Here is a 19,254-nt window from a genome sequence, read left to right as displayed (position 1 = left end):
CCCTAAAGAGCTATGTTCAGCAGGGACTTGGAGCCAACATCACTCCAATACTGTCTGTCTCTGTCCCAAGGTCAAATTTCCAAGAGAGAGTTCCTCACCTACCCCAGGGGAGTTGCGTTTCTACTCCCCATCAACCACGGCCCGGGTAACGAGGTCACAGAGTACAGATATGGCCATGCAACACCACCGCCGAGTTTTCAAGTCCAGGAAAAGTGTGTCCACCATAATCCTGAAGCCACTGTGAGCCTGACAGCATCATCTCAGCAGAGAGAAACCACTGAGACATGTCACCCAGAGAATTTGAAAAATGCAGCCTCCTGCCCATTAGAGAGCTGAGACACAGATTTGACAGACACCATGTGACAAACTAGAAGCTCGTCTCAGGTCCCTAGTGACCACCAGGCTGTGATTGTCGGGCTCTATACGGTTAAGGATCATTCAGTGTGTCTCAAACTCCATATGTTCTAGCATTTCTTCCTGTCAAGCCAAGTACGTGGAATCTGAGACTCCACAGCACAAAACAAGGCAACATACAAAGGAAACAGAAACAAATTCAATCAAGGTAGTAAGGGACTTTTTTGCAAAACATGTGGGAGTTTTGCTCTCACAAATCACCATTCCTCAAGCCATGCCAAGCCATGCCAATATGTTGAGGTGAGTTTTGAGGTGAGTTTTGAGGAGATATATTTTTACTAATACTAGCTTACACAGCAACGTTTAAGAATTAGTTTCTTAAATAAAATATATGAATACATATATTTCCCCTAATAACATCAGGGTCACATACACAAATATTTTCTCTAGTGGGAGAAAAAAAGGTGGTGTTAGAGCCCCCATATAACCCTGGGTGAGCCCAGGGGGGTGTGTCACATATGTGGCTGTCATCGGATATTACTGGTAAAGAAAAACTTTTAAACAGCTGCCCAAAGTGATGTCATTGCTAATCTGCCAAGAACAGGGAAGTTTAAAAGTATCCTGGGATCCAAGTTCTGCCTAGTATTGAGAAAAATTATCCAAAACTGGGAACTTAAGCAAGAGAATGATGGCATATCCTTTCAACGTCATTTTAACCAGGCCTACCCCCAAATTATTTCATTGTACAGAAGAATGCACTTGGGTTTGACTTTGCTATTTGCTATCTGATAGGGGCTCCAAGACTGAGATGTTAGATATTAATTTGCATCTTTTAGTTCAGTAGAAAAGCTGATCCCACAGGTAACAGTGGGGGCTTCCCAGGTGGGTAAAGTACCCATCTGACAAGGCAGGAGGTGCAGAAGACACAGGTTCAATCCCTGGGTCAGGGAGGTCCCCTGGAGGAGAGCATGGCAACCCATTTCAGTGTTCTTGCCTGTAGAATCCCCATGGACAGGGGATCCTGGCAGGCTACAGTCCATGGGGTCGCACAGAGTCAGATATGACCGAAGTGACTTTGCACGCATGCACAGGTAACAGATTTATGGTCCCATAAAACATTCACCAGTTTTGTCTCTATTAGCAAATTCATTTCAGCATCGCTTCGACTGAGGATATGTACCTAATGTGTCCTTTGAATCAGCCTCACCATCTTGCTGGTTCCCTCATTAATTCACGAAATGAATAAAATCTTTGACATGTGTACATTCTATATCTGCATGAGAGTCATGTTTTTAACATTTTGAAGATTGTGCTTCAACACAAGGCATGAGTCTACAATTTCTCCAGTTTCTTCAAATGCAGGGTGGTGGGAAAGCTGGGTTCCAACATCCTTTCCAGTGTCAATCCTGTATGAATTCTTCAATAAAATTCTGGTGTCAAATATTCAATGAGGAAGGTTATTTGTTAGAGAACCTCCTAACCTTTCCAAAGGGAAAATTTTGGAAAGGTTTGGGGATGTTTCGATTTTTAAAAATAAATTTCACCTTAACAAAGAATCTTGAAATTATCACCAGAGTGATATATAACCTATGGGGTACTCATGATGACTTGGATGGTAAAGAATCTGCCTGCAGTGCAGGAGACCCGGATTTAATCCCTGGGCTGGGAAGATCCCCCGGAGAAGAAAATGGCAACCTGCTCCAGTATTCTTGCCTGGAGAATCCCATGGACAGAGAAGCCTGGAGGGCTAAAGTCTATGGGGTCAACAAAGAGCTGGACTCAGCAGTTAAAAGTCAGAGTCTGGCAAAAGCACCTGCTTTGTCTGGAGATGGTTGGTAATCCTCACAGTGCCTGCCATGTGGAATAGAGCCAGATCACCTGATGAATACGAGAGCCAGAAAATGATTCTGGACTCCTCTTATTCTTGCTGATGAGCACCTACAGCATCCGATGGTGAAGAGCAATCTGACCACGTCACCTGGCTTCTTGCTACCCAAAATGTGGTCCAAGAACCAGCAGCAAAGACATCTCTCGGGAGGGCATTAGGAGTGCAGGACATCGAACCCAGACCTATCGAAACTGAATCTACATTTTAACAAGATCCCCTGGTGACCAACATGCAAAGAAAGTGTGAGAGGCAGTGATTTGGCTGGAGGCTCCCAAGGTGGTTCCCAACCCTGGCTGCACTCGAGAAGTTTTTACGGAGTTGGGGTATTTTTAGTATTCTTTGTAGCAGGATTGGAAAGAAGATGACAGATGGAAAACAGAAGCCACTCTTCTCCAGTCACTACTGTGTAAGAAAAAGCCCAACAAGGGCTTTTCCCAATACCAGACTTTTTCAGTTTGAGTTCTAGGAGAGGAGACAGGCAGAGTGGAAGCTAAAGGGCTACAGGGAGGAAGAGAGGAAGTTGAAGAATGATAAGCCTATGGATTCTGCTCTTATTTCCCCTCAGGATGAAGGAATCTGTGGCTGGCCAGGATGTCTGTCTCTTGTCCAAGCTAATTTTATTCTGTGAGTTTATCAAGAGTTTAAGAGCAATAATCAGAGGCCATAAAGCCCCAAAGGTCTCAGAAAGCACAAGGCAGGGCAATGACGGGCTGTGCTTTGACCATTCTTAACAAAATCCCTTTTCTCATTCTGCATCCCAGGCAAGGAGGGTGGCTTTATTTTATTTTTTTTTTTTTATTTTTAGTTTTTTATTTTTTACATTTTAAAATCTTTAATTCTTACATGCATTCCCAAACATGAACCCCCCTCCCACCTCCCTCCCCATATTAAAATCTATAGCAAGAAACCCCCATACTAATCAAGTTACACTTCTCACTATCACAACCTACAGTTGCCATTTTCAGAAACACTACGCTGTGAGCACAAGATGATTGGGTTAAGTGGCCTGCAAATGTGGCCCCAAATACTTGTCACAGATGTATTCTAGCAACTGTATCCAACAATCTGGTTAGCAGTTTCCTGTGCTTTGATTTCTTCTATTACAAAGTGCTGCTTGTGGGGCTGCTGGTTACAAGGGAATCAAAGAGAGCTGTCAGGTACTGCAGAAAGTCTCTTTGGAAAACTTTAAATTAAAAAGGATAGTGTATGTAAATTCAACTGATGCATTTATTGGATGTATATTAAGTTAGAATAATGCTAGTGGCTGTGATAATAAACCCAAAATGTACAGTGGTTTAAAATGATAGAAGCTTATTTGTCCCTCACATGAAGTCCAAAGTGGCTGTTCTAACTAGAGACTCGGGGCCTAGGACTCAGGCTCACCCCACCTTCAGGCACTACCACCTTAAACACATGCCTTTCAAGACTGCCACGTTTGTCTGTGTCAAGACGGTGGTGTGATGGATCCTATGTGGAAGGCTTTTATAGGTCAGACCTGAAAAAGGCACATATTACTCCTGACCACATTTCATTAGCTAGGATTCAGAGGCTTGGCCACATCAAACCACGAGGGAGGCTGGAAAATGTAGACTAGCTGTATGCCCAAAAGAAGAAATGGGTTCAGTAACCATTTTTACCACAGTGGATCAAAAACTGGAATAGAATGGATGTGGTACACATATACAATGGAATGTTACTCAGCCATTATAAAGAATGAAATAATGCCATTTGCAGCAACATGGATGGACCTAGAGAGTGTCATACTGAGTGAAGTAAGTTAGAGAAGGAGAAATATGTGACATCTCTTAAATGTGGAATCTAAAAGGAAATGATACAAATGAACTTACTTACAAAACAGAAAGAGATTCACAGACTTAGAAAACAAACTTATGGTTGCCAGGGAGAAGGAATGGTTAGGGAGTTTTGGAAATGTACACACCATTATACTCAAAATGGATAACCAACAAGGACTTATTATATAGCACATGGAACTCTGCTCAATGTTACGTGCCAGCCTGAATAGGAGGGGAGTTTGGGAGAAAATGGATACACGTATATATATGGCTGAGTCCCTTTGATGTTCACCTGAAACTACCGCAACATTGTCAATCAGCTATACTCCGATATAAAATAAATAAAAAGTTTAAAGTTTGAAAATAAAATGGGATAGAACACAATGGAATCGATCAACCGCATTTGACCTAGCAGATAGGAAGTGTTAGTGTAACTTTGGAAAAGCCTTATTTCAGTCACATATTTGTATACCTGCACGTATATACTAGGTTGAAGTATAAAATGTATTTCTTAGGCAGGATCATGATCAAAAGCTAAAGCGATTTCACCAGAGAAAGAGATCCCCATAGACAACATTAGAAGAGACAGCAAAAGGAGAAAAGGAGGGCTCAGGCCCTGAAGGGGATTTTTAAATCTTGAGAAACTGGGCAAGTGTGAGTATGCTTAAATATTCATAAAAGACAGCAACATCTAAACACCAGACACAGCTGTGTGGACTGGGCTGAGCCTGAGAAACATTGGCACAAGAGTCAGGTGAACTTAGGTGCCCATTTTACATCCCCCCCGCCCCGAATAGCAGCCTGCCCCCAGTCTCCAGGTACCTCACCTGTGCCCAGGCGCGCCAAGGACGAGGGAATAATTTAGTTGTTCCCAGTAGAATAGGCCTGGAAAAAGCATCATGAATAGAAAGAACTAAGCTGTTAAAGTTGGATAAAGGGCTGCTTTCTTCATTTTAGAGACTCTGTGCTCACTACAACTTTAAATCACATATTGAAACAGAGCAGGACCCTATGGTCTTTGCCATACCTTCCCCACTATGTCCTCTGCCTGCCTTTCGCCTGTAGAAGATTTTAGCCAAAGAATAAGTTTAATCAGAGAAATGCTGCTGCTGCTAAGTCGCTTCAGTCGTGTCCAACTCTGTGAGATCCCATAGACGGCAGCCCACCAGGCTGCCCCGTCCCTGGGATTCTTCAGGCAAGAACACTGGAGTGGGTTGCCATTTCCTTCTCCAATGCATGAAAGTGACGAGTGAAAGTGAAGTTGCTGAGTCGTGTCCAACCCTTCGCGACCCCATGGACTGCAGCCTACCAGGCTCCTCCGTCCATGGGATTTTCCAGGCAAGAGTGCTGGAGTGGGGTGCCATTGCTGTCTCCGAATCAGAGAAATGAGAACATACAAAACAAAGTAAATCAGTCAAAGGAGACCAAATAATAATAATATAGTCATTAGTGAAGTGAAGTCGCTCAATCGTCCGACTCTTTGCGACCCCATGGACTGTAGCCTATCAGGCTCCTCTGTCCATGGGATTTTCCAGGCAAGAGTGCTGGAGTGGGTTGCCATTTCCTTCTCCAGGGGATCTTCCCAACCCAGGAATCGAACTTGGGTCTCCCTCATTGCGGGCAGACGCTTTACCGTCTGAGCCACCAGGGAAGCCCTGATGTAGTCATTAAGCATAATCACCTTTAGTTCCTTTAGTTCCTTCTCAAGGGCTATAGAATATTCTGAGCCACATCCTGTAAGCTGTCTTATAGATACTAAAACCCCAGGTGGGAAAGTTAACTACATGATGACCAGACTCTAACCAGGACATGAGCTGCCACATCTCAGAGAACTGACCTCAAAGAAATAGGAACAAACAGACCCTTTTGGAACTGAAAACTAACTGCACCACCAAGATGCCACTGGTCAGATCACTGATGATCGATTTGAAGATGACTGTCAGAGCTGACTGTGCTGTCTGTGCATGTAGTCCCCTCCCCCACTTCCGTCTATAAAAGCTCTCGCCCCACTGGCTGCCAATGGGCAGGGGGCTTTAGGAGGCATAGTCCGCCTTTGGACAGACTTCTGCCATGCATTCCACCCCTCTCCCCAGCTGCCAGCATCTGAAATAAAGCAAACTTTCCTTTCCACCAACCTGGTCTGTTTATTGGCTTTTGAACAGTGAGTGGCCAGGCCCCACCACACTCTTTTGGTAACAATATCACATGAAGAGACACTCTCGCCATGCTCCATGGTGATCACACATGCTGGCCTCTGTGGTGAGACACAGGAGAGGTGGAATGCTAGAAAGATCCAAAAGTACAGAGAATTCTTAGCATAAATGGAATGAATGGAGCCAAGTTCATCTATTTTGAAAAAACTTGATGTAGGAAATTATTTCAATGGGTTTTTCTTGGGAGAAACAGGGCATGCAGTTGACCCTTGAACAACACAGGTTTGAACTACCTAGGTCCCCTGGTCAGTGAATTTTTTTTCAATAAATATACAGTACTACAGTATTACACAATCTGGGGTTGGTTGAATCTCTGGATGTGGACTTGCAGCTGTGAATACGGAGGGTTGACTATAAACTTTCAGATGAATTTTTGACCAAGGTGGGGAAGAGGGTATTAGCAGCCCTAAGCCCTTCGTTGTTTAAGGGTCAGCTGTAGCTTGGCAAAATACAGCAGAAATGACATTTTGAGTGTAGGGACCCTGTGGTGAGCCATAGAGCATGGTTTAGAGTTGAAGTCAGCATACCTACATTTGAGATCCAAAGAAATAGGTTAGTTTTCCCATGATACATATAAGGAAACTCAGAGTCATAGAGGTTATATCCAAGGTCTTTCAGCTCATAGGTGGAACTGGCACTCACAAAAGTAGGATCAGTAATGGGAAAGGACAAGAATCTACCATGCAGGGGATTCCCTGGTGGCCCAGTGGCTAAGAATCCACCTGCCAATGCAGGGGACATGGGTTCAATCCCTGGTCTGGGAAGATCTCATATGCTGCAAAGAAATTAAACCCTCACACCACAGCTACTGAGCCCGCTCCCTAGAGCCTGTGCTCTGCAACAAGAGAAGCCACCACAATAGGAAGCCCAAGCATGGCCACTAGAGAGTAGCCTCCACTCTCTGCAACTAGAGAAAAGCTCACATGCAACCATGAAGACCCAGCGCAGACAAAATAAAGTAATAGTTAAAAAATAAAGTATACAATACAATGATTTTTTAAAAAAGGAAAGGAAAGGATCTACCCAGCAGGATTGTCTAGCTGGGGGCAGAACATGCTGTTCAGTTCAGTTCAGTTCAGTCGCTCACTCGTGTATGACTCTTTGCGACCCCATGAACCACAGCACGCCAGGCCTCCCTGTTCCCCACCAACTTCTGAAGTCCACCCACACCCATGTCCATTATGTCAGTGATGCCATCCAGCCATCTCATTATCTGTTGTCCCCTTCTCCTCCTGCCTTCAATCTTTCCCAGCATCAGTGGCTTTTCAAATGAGTCAGTTCCTCACATCAGGTGGCCAAAGTATTGGAGTTTCAGCTTCAACATCAGTCCTTCCAATGAACACTCAGGGCTGATCTCCTTTAGGATGGACTGGTTGATCTCCTTGCAGTCCAAGGGACTCTCAAGAGTCTTCTACAACATCACAGCTCAAAAGCATCAATTCTTCGGTGCTCAGCTTTCTTTATAGTCCAACTCTCACATTCATAAGTGACTACTGGAAAAACCATACCCTTGACTAGAGGGACCTTTGTTGGCAAAGTAATGTCTCTGTTTTTCAATATGCTATCTAAGTTGGTAATAACTATCCTTCCAAGGAGTAAGTGAAGTTGCTCAGTCATGTCCAACTCTTTGTGATCCCATGGACTGTAGTCTACCAGGCTTCTCTATCCATGGGATTTTCCAGGCAAGAGTACTGGAGGGGGTTGCCATTTCCTTCTCCAGGGGACCTTCCTGACCCATGGATCGAACCCAGGTCCCCTGCATTGCAGGCAGATGCTTTACCCTCTGAGCCACCAGGGAAGCCCAAGGTTGGTCATAACTTTCCTTCCAAGGAGTAAGCATCTTTTAATTTCATGGTTGCAGTCACCATCTGCAGTGATTTTGGAGCCCAAATCAATAATGTCAGCCACTGTTTCCACTGTTTCCCCATCTATTTGCCATGAAGTGATGGGACCAGAAGCCATGATCTTCATTTTCTGAATGTTGAGCTTTAAGACAACTTTTTCACTCTCCTCTTTCACTTTCATCAAGAGGCTCTGTACTTCTTCTTCACTTTCTGCCACAAGGGTGGTGTCATCTGCATATCTGAGGTTATTGATATTTCTCCTGGCAATCTTGATTCCAGCTTGTGCTTCCTCCAGCCCAGTGTTTCTCATGATGTACTCTGCATATAAGTTAAATAAGCAGGGTGACAATATACAACCTTGACGCACTCCTTTTCCTATTTGGAACCAGGCTGTTGTTCCATGTCCACTTCTGTGGCTTCCTGACCTGCATTCTCAAGAGGCAGGTCAGGTGGTCTGGGATTCCCATCTCTTTCAGAATTTTCCACAGTTTATTGTGATCCACACAGTCAAAGGCTTTGGCATAGTCAATAAACAGAAATAGATGCTTTTCTGGAACTCTCTTGCTTTTTCCATGATCCAGTGGATGCTGGCAATTTGATCTCTGGTTCCTCTGCCTTTTCTAAAACCAGCTTGAACATCTGGAAGTTCACGGTTCACTTATTGCTGAAGCCTGGCTTGGAGAATTTTGAGCATTACTTTACTAGCGTGTGAGTTGCATGCAATTGTGCAGTAGTTTGAGCATTCTTTGGCATTGCCTTTCTTTGGGATTAGAATGAAAACAGACCTTTTTCCAGTCCTGTAGTCACTACTGAGTTTTCCAAATTTGCTGACAAATTGAGTGCAGCACTTTCACAGCATCATCTTTCAGGATTTGAAATAGCTCCACTGGAATTCCATCACCTCCACTAGCTTTGTTCGTAGTGATGCTTCCTAAGGCCCACCTGACTTCACACTCCAGGATGTCCGGCTCTATGTGAATGTGAGTGATCACACCTTCATGATTATCTAGGTCATGAAGATCTTTTTTGTACAGTTCTTCTGTGTATTCTTGCCACCTCTTCTTAATATCTTCTGCTTCTGTTAGGTCCATACCATTTCTGTCCTTTATCAAGCCCATCTTTGCATGAAATGTTCCCTGGGTAGCTCTAATTTTCTTGAAGAGATCTCTAGTCTTTCCCATTCTATTGTTTTTCTCTATTTCTTTGCACTGATCACTGAGGAAGGCTTTCTTATCTCTCCTTGCTATTCTTTGGAACTCTGCATTCAAATGGGTATATCTTTCCTTTTCCCCTTTGCTTTTCATTCCTCCTCTTTCACAGCTATTTGTAAGGCCTCCTTAGACAGCCATTTTGCCTTTTTCCATTTCTTTTTCTTGGGAATGATCTTGCTGCTGGTCTCCTGTACAATGTCATGAACCTCCATCCATAGTTCATCAGGCATTCTATCATATCTAGTCCCTTAAATCTATTTCTCACTTCCACTGTATAATCATAAGGAATTTGATTTAGGTCATACCCGAATGGTCTAGTGGTTTTCCCCACTTTCTTCAATTTAAATCTGAATTTGGCAATAAGGAGTTCATGATCTGAGCCACAGTCAGCTCCTGGTCTTGTTTTTGCTGACTCTATAGAGCTTCTCCATCTTTGGCTAAAAAGGATATAATCAATCTGATTTCAGTGTTGACCATCTGGTGATGTCCATGTGTAGAGTCTTCTCTTGTGTTGTTGGAAGAGGGTGTTTCCTATGACCAGTGTGTTCTCTTGGCAGAACTCTGTTACCCTTTGCCCTGCTTCATTCTGTACTCCAAGGCCAAATTTTCCTGTCACCCATGCTGGGACAGCAGGAAATTCAGATGGTGGCTTAGGGCACCCTGAGAGATACAATTAACTGTGCCTCTTGAGCATCTGGACTGAGACAACCATCCTTACTAGGTTGCCTTGGGCCCTTGTTTCACCAAGAGCAAAGGATGAGGCAATAGCAAGATGCAAAGTTGGTGGACATTCTGTGAAATGCCATCAGTTAGATACATCCTATCTCTCTCCTGCTATACTGTATTTCCTTGGGGGGGTGTGTTTGTGTGTGTGTGTGTATTCCAAAAAAATTTTTAAAGAATTTAAATCACCTGTAAAATGGGGAGCCAACTCAATTTTTCCAGCCCCTCCCTTTCCCATTCCCCCTCCCACGACCCACCAGAACAGGGCTGGAGACAGTCACTTCTTAGAAACATTAAAAATACACATTACATCATTCCTCCTCCACTGCCTTCTACCCCCCACAACAAGCCAAGTAATTTGAGCCAATCTGCACGGCCCACCATAGCCTCCCTTTGAGTCTGTTTTCCCTATTTATCATACCTGGGAGACTGACAGACATATGCTTTATGATACATTATATATCAAGCTTGGCTAGAGGCTCCATTTCTATTGAAGATAACTAAAGCACTAAGTTAGAGCTGCCTGGACTTCCCCCACCATTTGTCCTCTGAAGCTCTTCTCTGAGTTGTATTTCTGTCTTTCAGTATGACACTTGCTCACAAAATGGACAGAACTTGGCTGTTAAAAACTAAAGACTCTCTGCTTCTGCAATACTTTTTTAGAACAGAGCACTGGAGCCCTCTCCTTAAGTTCCTCCAGTTCTCTTGGTTCTGACAATTGCCCGAAATAGACAAGTACTTTCCGAAGCTGCAAAATCAAATCTCTCTTTAAAATACCAGCTAAAACAGAGAAAGAGAAAACAAAAACAGGTCTACTTTTTTTTCAAATGGGGTTAAGCAAGTTATTCTCCTTTCAGGCAGCAGTTGGTATGTGGTTTCTGCATAGTAATCGGTTAAACGCTCGCCCTCATTCATAAGACTCATACTTGAGAAGAGTACTGCTTCTCAACATTGTTTTTAAATATAGAAAGATGCCTTTAGACCAATTCAGACACTATGCTCTTGCACAGGTAATTAGTAAAATAAGCAAAAAGCAGTGCAAGTCATTGATTACCTGAAAATACACATCAAAGAACTTCATTTGCATATAGCAGCTCTGGTATTCCAAGAAGATTTGTGGGGGAAGGGGTTCCCTCTGGCACATACACAGACACTCAGTGACCCCACAACACTACAGAAACCATCACTCCCTCTGACCATGAAGGATGTCCATCTATATTCATGAGTATATTGATAGCCAGGCCAAGACAGACCACTGACTCAATGGACAAAGAGACACACAACAATTTATCGATGTATAAATATGTGAAGAGCAAGAAAAACATATTCCTTAGCAATATGTTTTTCATCTGGAAGCTTTCTCCAGAGGTGGTTTTCCATCCTCTCATCTCCCACAATTAATGTCTTATGGAGGAAAACATCCCCCCCCCTTCTCAATTTTCCATCCTGAAGACTGTTCTAAAAATGGGTGTGGAGACCCCACCCACACCAGCTTTCCTATTCACTTCCATGTAGAATGGCAGACTTCTAGGGCGCCAATTCCTCATCCTCTGTCTGATTACAGGATGCTCAGTCTCTTTGTGAGTCTCCTTTGAAAGTTGAATGAGATATTAAAAAGATGGATCTATCAGTGGAACTTGTTCCACCCTTGCCGCACCCAAGATGTGCAGACACTACTCCAAATATGAATCTGTTCTGGGAAGCCTTCCTGTTTGGGTGTTGTCTGTGGTGAACACAACCTCAGAAGGTCATTACTGGAGAAGGCTTCCAGAATTGCTGGTGAGAAGCTTGGTAAATCCTCTTCACCAAAAGCAACAATAAAACTGGACAAAATTGTCAAAAAAAACAACCATTCCTGGAATCTCAAAATTGACCAAAGGCAAAAAACAGATAAGCACTTATTTAAAAAAAAAACTGTTAAATCTCAGTGAGAACAAGGAGAATTTACTGTGTTTTTGTCTGAAGCTGCTCCTTGCTTCCCAGCTCTAAGACACAGGTCACACACACCAGCAGTTCCATTGCTAGAGGGGCTGGCATGATTTGGAGTAAGCAGAGGAAAACTCATGCCCAGGGGCACTGTTGAAAACAATAGCAATATTGGCAGCAAATAATCAAAGAAGACCAAAAAAGCTAGTCTGAGTTTGCCATACTAGATGGGTATACCAGCAGAAAGCTAAAAAAGAATTGTCAGTGAGATCTGGGGATCAAGACAACCACCGTCAGCCTTGATAAGCTCCCAAACATCCCTGGAGGTCTGAAAGACTATGTGTTCACACTCAGAAAGACTGGAGAAGCCCTTAGTGAACTATTTATCCTTGGATAAATGTAAAACTTTGCAAGCACAGAAAGCAATAGCTGTTAAGGACTTCTACAGTACCTAAACTCTGAATGTCATTTCCCAAACACATAGATTCATGGGCAAGGATAAAAGTCCTGCTGTTTCAAGGTGATTAAATATATCATCTGACCAATCTTTGGCTAATCACTAAGTTATGTCAACCAAGGAGCAACCACAGAAAACCAGGCTTAAAAATGAAATCAACAATTATTTTTTTAAAACATTGGAGTGGGGAGTATTTATCTAAAGAAAACAAAAATACAAATTTGAAAATAAATATGCACTTCCATGTTCACAATTATTTTTTTTAAAAATTGGAGTGGGGAATATTTATCTAAAGAAAACAAAAATACAAATTTAAAAATATGTATGCACCTCCATGTACCATTATTTACAATAGCCAAGATATGGAAACAACCCAAGTGTCCATCGATGAATGAACAGATAAAGAAGATGTGATATATATCTATATATATGTGTATATATATACACACACATACATGGCAACCCACTCCAGTACTCTTGCCTGGAAAATCCCATGGACAGAGGAACCTGGTAGGTTACAGTCCATGGGGTTGCAAAGAGTCAGACATGACTGAGTGACTTCACTTTCTTTCTTATACATACATACATATACATATATGCAAAGACTATTAGTAATAGTAAATACAAATACTATTCAGCGATAAGAAAGAATGAGATCGTGCCATTTGCAATAACATGGATGGAGCTTGGGGGCATTATGCAAAGTAAAATAGTCATATAGAGGAAGACAAATAACCATATGATCTCACTTATACAGAGAATTTTTTTTAAAAAATGAGCTCATAGATTCAAAGAAAAATTGGCAATTGCCAGAGATGGGGAGTTGATGGGTGGGTGAAATGGGTGGAAGGGGGTCAAATGGTTCTAATGTCCAGTTATAAATAAATAAGTTATAGGGATGTAATGTACAGCATTGTGACTATGGTTAATAATACTGTACAGAATATTTGAAAGTTTCTAAGGCAGTAAAGGTCCTTATCACAAGAAAAAACATTGTAACTATGTATGTATGTTGATGATAATTAACCAGACTTATTATAATGATCACTTCAAACTATATAATATCAAATCATCATTTTGTACACTTGACACTAATTTTACATGTTAGTTATACCTCAATTTTTAAAAAGAATTTTTTTGTTTTTTTTAAATTAATTTAATTGGAGGCTAATTACTTTACAATATTGTAGTGGCTTTTGCCATACATTGACATAAATCAGCCATAGATGTACATGTGTTCCCCATCCTGAACCCCCCTCCCACCTGCCTCCCCATCCCATCCCTCAGGGTCATCCCAGTGCACCAGCCCTGAGCACCCTGTCTCATGCATCAAACCTGGACTGGATATCTGTTTCACATATGATAATATACATGTTTCAATGCTGTTCTCTCAAATCATCCCACCCTAGCCTTCTCCCACAGAGTCCAAAAGACTGTTCTTTACATCTGTGTCTCTTTTGCTGTCTCACATATAAGGTCATTGTTACCACCTTTCTAAATTCCATATATATGTGTTAATATACTGTATTGGTATTTTTCTTTCTGACTTACTTCACTCTGTATAATAGGCTCCAGTTTCATCCACCTCATTAGAACTGATTCAAATACATTCTTTTTAATAGCTGAGTAATATTCCATTGTGTATATGTACCACAGCTTCTTTATCCATTTGTCTGCTGATGGACATCTAGGTTGCTTCCATGTCCTGGCTATTGTAAACAGTGCTGTGATGAACATTGGGGTACACATGTCTCTTTCAATTCTGGTTTCCTTGGTGTGCTGGGTCGTATGGCAGTTCTGTTTCCAAAGAAGACATACAGATGGCTAACAAACACATGAAAAGACTCTCAAAATCACTCATTATCAGGGAAATGCAAATCAAAACCACAATGAGGTACTATCTCACACCGGCCAGAATGGGTGCTATCCAAAAGTCTACAAATAATAAATGCTGGAGAGGGTGTGGAGAAAAGGGAACCCTCTTACACTGTTGGTGGGAATGCAAACTAGTACAGCCACTATGGAGAACAGTGTGGAGATTCCTTAAAAAGCTGGAAAAAGAATTATTTTCTTAAAATATTGAGTAAACACATCAGTGATTGCACACTACTAGGGAAATAGACTTAGTTCAGGTACATTGCTAAATAAATAAACAAAAAACGAAAACAGCAAAAACAAACCAGGGGAGAGGATAATCAGAATCCAGAGATGCTGCCATACATTATTGAAAATGTCCAGTTTTCAACAAAAAGGCAAGCACAAAACAAAAACAGGACAGTGTGACCCATACACAAGAAAAGACAGGCAATATAAACTATCTCTGAAAGATCTTAGGTGATTTAAAATGATGTTTAAATAATTAAAAGGAAAAATAACAATAATGACTCATCAAATACAGAATATCAATAAAGAGACTAAAGTTATTTTTAAAGGACTATTTTCAAGTTCTAGAGTTTAAAACTACAATAACTGAAATAAGAAATTCACTCATTTCAGGGATTCAAATATTTAAACTGGCAGAAGAAAGAATCAGCAAACTTGAAGGTAAATCAATGGAAATTGTCCAATCCAAAGAACAGAAAGAAAACATACTGAAGAAATTTTAGCAAAATTTGAGAGATCTGAGACACATCATAAAGTTTACCGACATATGTGTTCCTGGAGTTCAAGAAGAGAAACAAAAAGGGACAGAAAGAAACATCTGAAGACATGATGGCTAAAAATGCTTGTTGTTGTTGTTCACTCACTAACTCATGTCCACCTTTTTGCAACCCCATGGACTGCAGCAGGCCACACTTCCCTGTCCTTCACCATCTCCCGGAGCTCGCTCAAATACATGTCCATTGAATCAGTGATGCCATCCAACCATCTCATCCTGTCACCCCTTTCTCCTCCTGCCCTCAATCTTTCCCAGCATCAGGGTCTTTTGCAATGAATTGGCTCTTCACATCAGGTGCACAAAGTATTGGCGCTTCAGCTTCAGCATCAGTCTTTCCAATGAATATTTAGGTTGATTTCCTTTAGGATTGACTGGTTTGATCTCCTTGCTGTCCAAAGAGTCTTCTACAGCACCACAATTCAAAAGTATCAATCCATCAGCATTCAGCCTTCTTTAGGGTCCAACTCTCATATCAGTACATGATTAATGGGAAAACCATAGCTTTGACTATACAGATCTCTGTCAGCAAGTGATGTCTCTGCTTTTTAACATGCTGTCTATGTTTGTCATAGCTTTTCTTCCAAAAAGTAAGCATCTTTTAATTTCGTGGCTGTGATTTCGGAGCCCAAAAAAAAAACCAAAATCTGCCACTGTTTCTACTTTTTCCCCTTCTATTTGCCATGAAGTGATGGGACTGCATGCCATGTTCTTCATTTTTTGAATGCTGAGTTTTAAGCCAGCTTTTTCACTCTCCTCTTTCACCCTCATCAAGAGGCTCTTAAGTTCCTCTTGGTTTTCTGCCATTAGAGTGGTATTATCTGCACATCTGAGCTTATTCATATTTCTCCCAGCAATCTTGATTCCAGCTTGTTATTCATCCAGCCTGGCATTTCACATGATGTACTTTGCATAGAAGTTAAATAAGCAGGGTGACAATATACAGCCTTGACATCCTTCTTTCCCTATTTTGAACCAGTCCATTGTTCCATGTCCAGTTCTAACTGTTGCTTCTTGACCTGTGTACAGGTTTCGCTGGAGGCATGTAAGGTGGTTTGGTATTTCCATCTCTTTAAGAATTTTCCACAGTTTGTTGTGATCCACACAGTCAGAGGCTTTCACATAGTCAGTGAAGCACAAGTAATTTTTTTTTAATTCCCTTGCTTTTTCGACGATCCAACAGATGTTGGCAATTTGATTTCTGGTTCCTCTGCCTTTTCTAAATCCAGCTTGTACATTTGGAAGTTCTTGGCTGACATATTGTTGAAGCCTAGCTTGAAGGATTTTGAGCATCACCCTGCTAGTGTGTGAAAAGAGTGCAATTGTACAGTAGTCTGAACATTCTTTGGCATTGTCTTTCTTTTGGATTGGATTGAAAACTGACTTTTTCCAGTCCTGTGGCCATTGCTGAATTTTCCAAATTTGCTGGCATACTGAGTGCAGCACTTTCACAGCATCATCTTTTAGGATATGAAATAGCTCAGCTGGAATTCCATCAACTCCACTAGCTTTGTTCATAGTTATGCTTCCCAAGGCCCACTTGACTTCACACTCCATGATGTCTGGCTCCAGGCAAGTGACCACACCATCATGGTTATCTGGGTCATAATGACCTTTTTTTGTATAGTTCTTCTGTGTATTCCTGCTTCCTCTTCTTCATCTCTTCTGCTTCTGTTATGTCCTTGCTGTTTCTGACCTTTATTGTGCCCATCTTTGCATGAAATGTTCCCTTGGTATCTCTAATTTACTTGAAGAGATCGCTAGTCTTCCCCATTCTATTGTTTTCCTCTATTTCTTTGGACTGTTCACTTAAAGCTTTCTTATCTCTCCTTGCTATTCTCTGGAACTCTGCATTCCTTGATCAAAAACATTAATCTACACATTCAAAAAGCTCAACGAAATCCAAACAGAGGGAAAAAAAAATCCACACTGAGATACATCATAGTCAAAGTGCTGAAAGCCAAAAAAGAGAGAAAATATAAAGTAGCAAGATAAAAAAAAATCCATCACATACAATGGGGAGGGGACTCAATAATTTAACACCAAAAATGGTGAAAGCCCAGAAAGCAGTAGGGTGAAATGTTTAAAGTTGTTGTTTAGTCAGTAAGTCATGTCCAACTCTTTTGTGACCCTGTGGACTGTAGCCCCCAGGCTACTCTGTTCGTGGGATTTCCCAGGCAAGAATACTAGAGTGAGTTGTCATTCTTTCCCCAGGGGATCTTCCTGACCTAGGAATTGAACCCTCACCTTCTGCATTGACAGGGGACTTCTTTACCACTGAGCCACCAGGGAAGCCCATACTTGAGGTACTGAAAGAAGAAAAAAATCAACCAAGAATCCCACACCCGGCAAAATTGTATTTCAAAAATGAATGTAAAATAAAGACGTTCCCAGATAAAGATGATTTGCCTTATAAAGAATACTAAAGGAAATTCTTCAGGATGAAAAGAAATGGCACTAGACAGTAATTCATAGCCACACAAAGAAATAAAGAGCATGAGTAAAGGTAATTATGTAGTTCAATAAAAGAGATAGTATAAAGAGAGTTTTTCTCTTTTCTTCTCAACATATTTAAAAAAAGAATTGCATAAAGAATAGTTATAATTGGAGGAATATAGCATATAAAGAAGCAATATATATGACAATAATATCACAAAGGGGGGGGAGAGGGAATAGAGCTATATTGGAGCAGTTTCTATATTTTACTGAAATGAAGTTAGAATTATCTGAAATAGATTGCTTTTAGTTAAGAAGCGTATTGTAATTCCTCCAGAAGAACCACTAAGGAAATCATTCCAAAAATATAATTAAAAACAAAAAACAAAGGCATTTAAAGAGTATACCAGAAAAAAATTATTTAATACAAAAAAAGGTAGTAAAGAAGGAATACAGGAACAAAAAGACATGATACACAGCGAATAAATAAAAATTGAGAGATATGATACAAATACATAAAAACCTACATTAAAAATAAATTATTATGTGTACTTTGGCATCACATACACAAAAATGGCAATGAGATGGAAAAGATTAGCCAGGCCCCTGTGCAAGGATGATGTGCAAATTCATAGTGTTCCATATTTTTTGAGTGAAAAGCCTAATCCTGAATTATTACATAATGCATGCTTCTCTTTACATAACATTTTTGAAATGACAAAATTTTAGAAATAGAGGTCAGGTTAGTGTTTGCCAAGGGTCAGGGAGGGGCAAGGGTGGTGGTGGCAGCGAAATGGGAGTGATTATAAGAGAGCAACAGGAGTGATCTTGTTGGAACTGCTCAGTACCTTGAAAGGTGATGAAATTGTAATAAAAACCCACAGCCTTCCACTCCACGCCCTACACACATACACACACACACACACACACACACACACACACAAATGAGTATAAATAAAACTAGGAAAATCTGACTAAGAGCTGTGGATCTTATCAATGTCAATATCCAGATTACATTATTGCAACTTAGTTTTACAAAACGCTGTGCTGTGCTGTACTTAGTCGCTCAGCTGTGTCTGACTCTTTGCAACCCCATGGACTGCAGCCTCTAGGCTCCTCTGTTCATGGGATTCTCTGGGCAAGAATACGGGAGTAGGTTAACATGCCCTCCTCCAGGGGATCTTCCCAGCCCAGGGATCAAACCCAGGTTTCCCACATTGCAGGCGTGTTTTGTACCATCTGAGCCACAAGGGAAGCCCAGGAATACTGGAGTGGGTAGCCTATCCCTTCTCCAAGGGATCTTTCCAACCCAGGAATTGAACCAGGGTTTCCTACATTGCAAGCGGATTTTTTACCAGCTGAGCTACCAGGGAAGCCCTTGCAAAATGCTACCATTAGAGAAAACTAGGCAAAGTGTACCAGGGACTGCACTGTATTATTTCCTAGACCTCCATGTGTCAATGCAATGTTATAGAGAAATGAAAACCTTTTCAACAAATGTCACTGGAACAACTGGATATCCATATGGAAAAAGATTAATTTAGATGCTTTCCTCATGTTATCCGTAAAAAATTAACTCACAGTACAAATTTAAGAGCTAAAAGTATAAAACTTTCTGAGGAAAATACAGGGAAAGATCTTTATGACCTCAAGTAAGGCCAAGAATTCTTAGCTACCACATCAAAAATACAATAGAAGAAAAATGACAAATTGCACTTTATAAAAATGTAAAACATTGCTCTTCAAAAAGTAC

At 41.2% G+C, this 19,254-nt stretch overlaps 1 non-coding gene across 1 annotated transcript; it reads left to right on the top strand.

The window, feature by feature from the left end:
• Nucleotides 1–18,047: 18,047 nt before the first annotated feature.
• LOC138931249 (U6 spliceosomal RNA) lies at nucleotides 18,048–18,150 on the top strand. The gene has a single exon (XR_011446496.1). It is a non-coding gene; the product is annotated as a U6 spliceosomal RNA (small nuclear RNA).
• The last annotated feature ends 1,104 nt before the right edge of the window (nucleotides 18,151–19,254 follow it).

This window comes from Ovis canadensis, chromosome X, assembly GCF_042477335.2.
Source record: "Ovis canadensis isolate MfBH-ARS-UI-01 breed Bighorn chromosome X, ARS-UI_OviCan_v2, whole genome shotgun sequence".
Lineage (NCBI taxonomy): Eukaryota > Metazoa > Chordata > Mammalia > Artiodactyla > Bovidae > Ovis > Ovis canadensis.
This window is presented reverse-complemented; position numbering and strand designations above follow the sequence as displayed.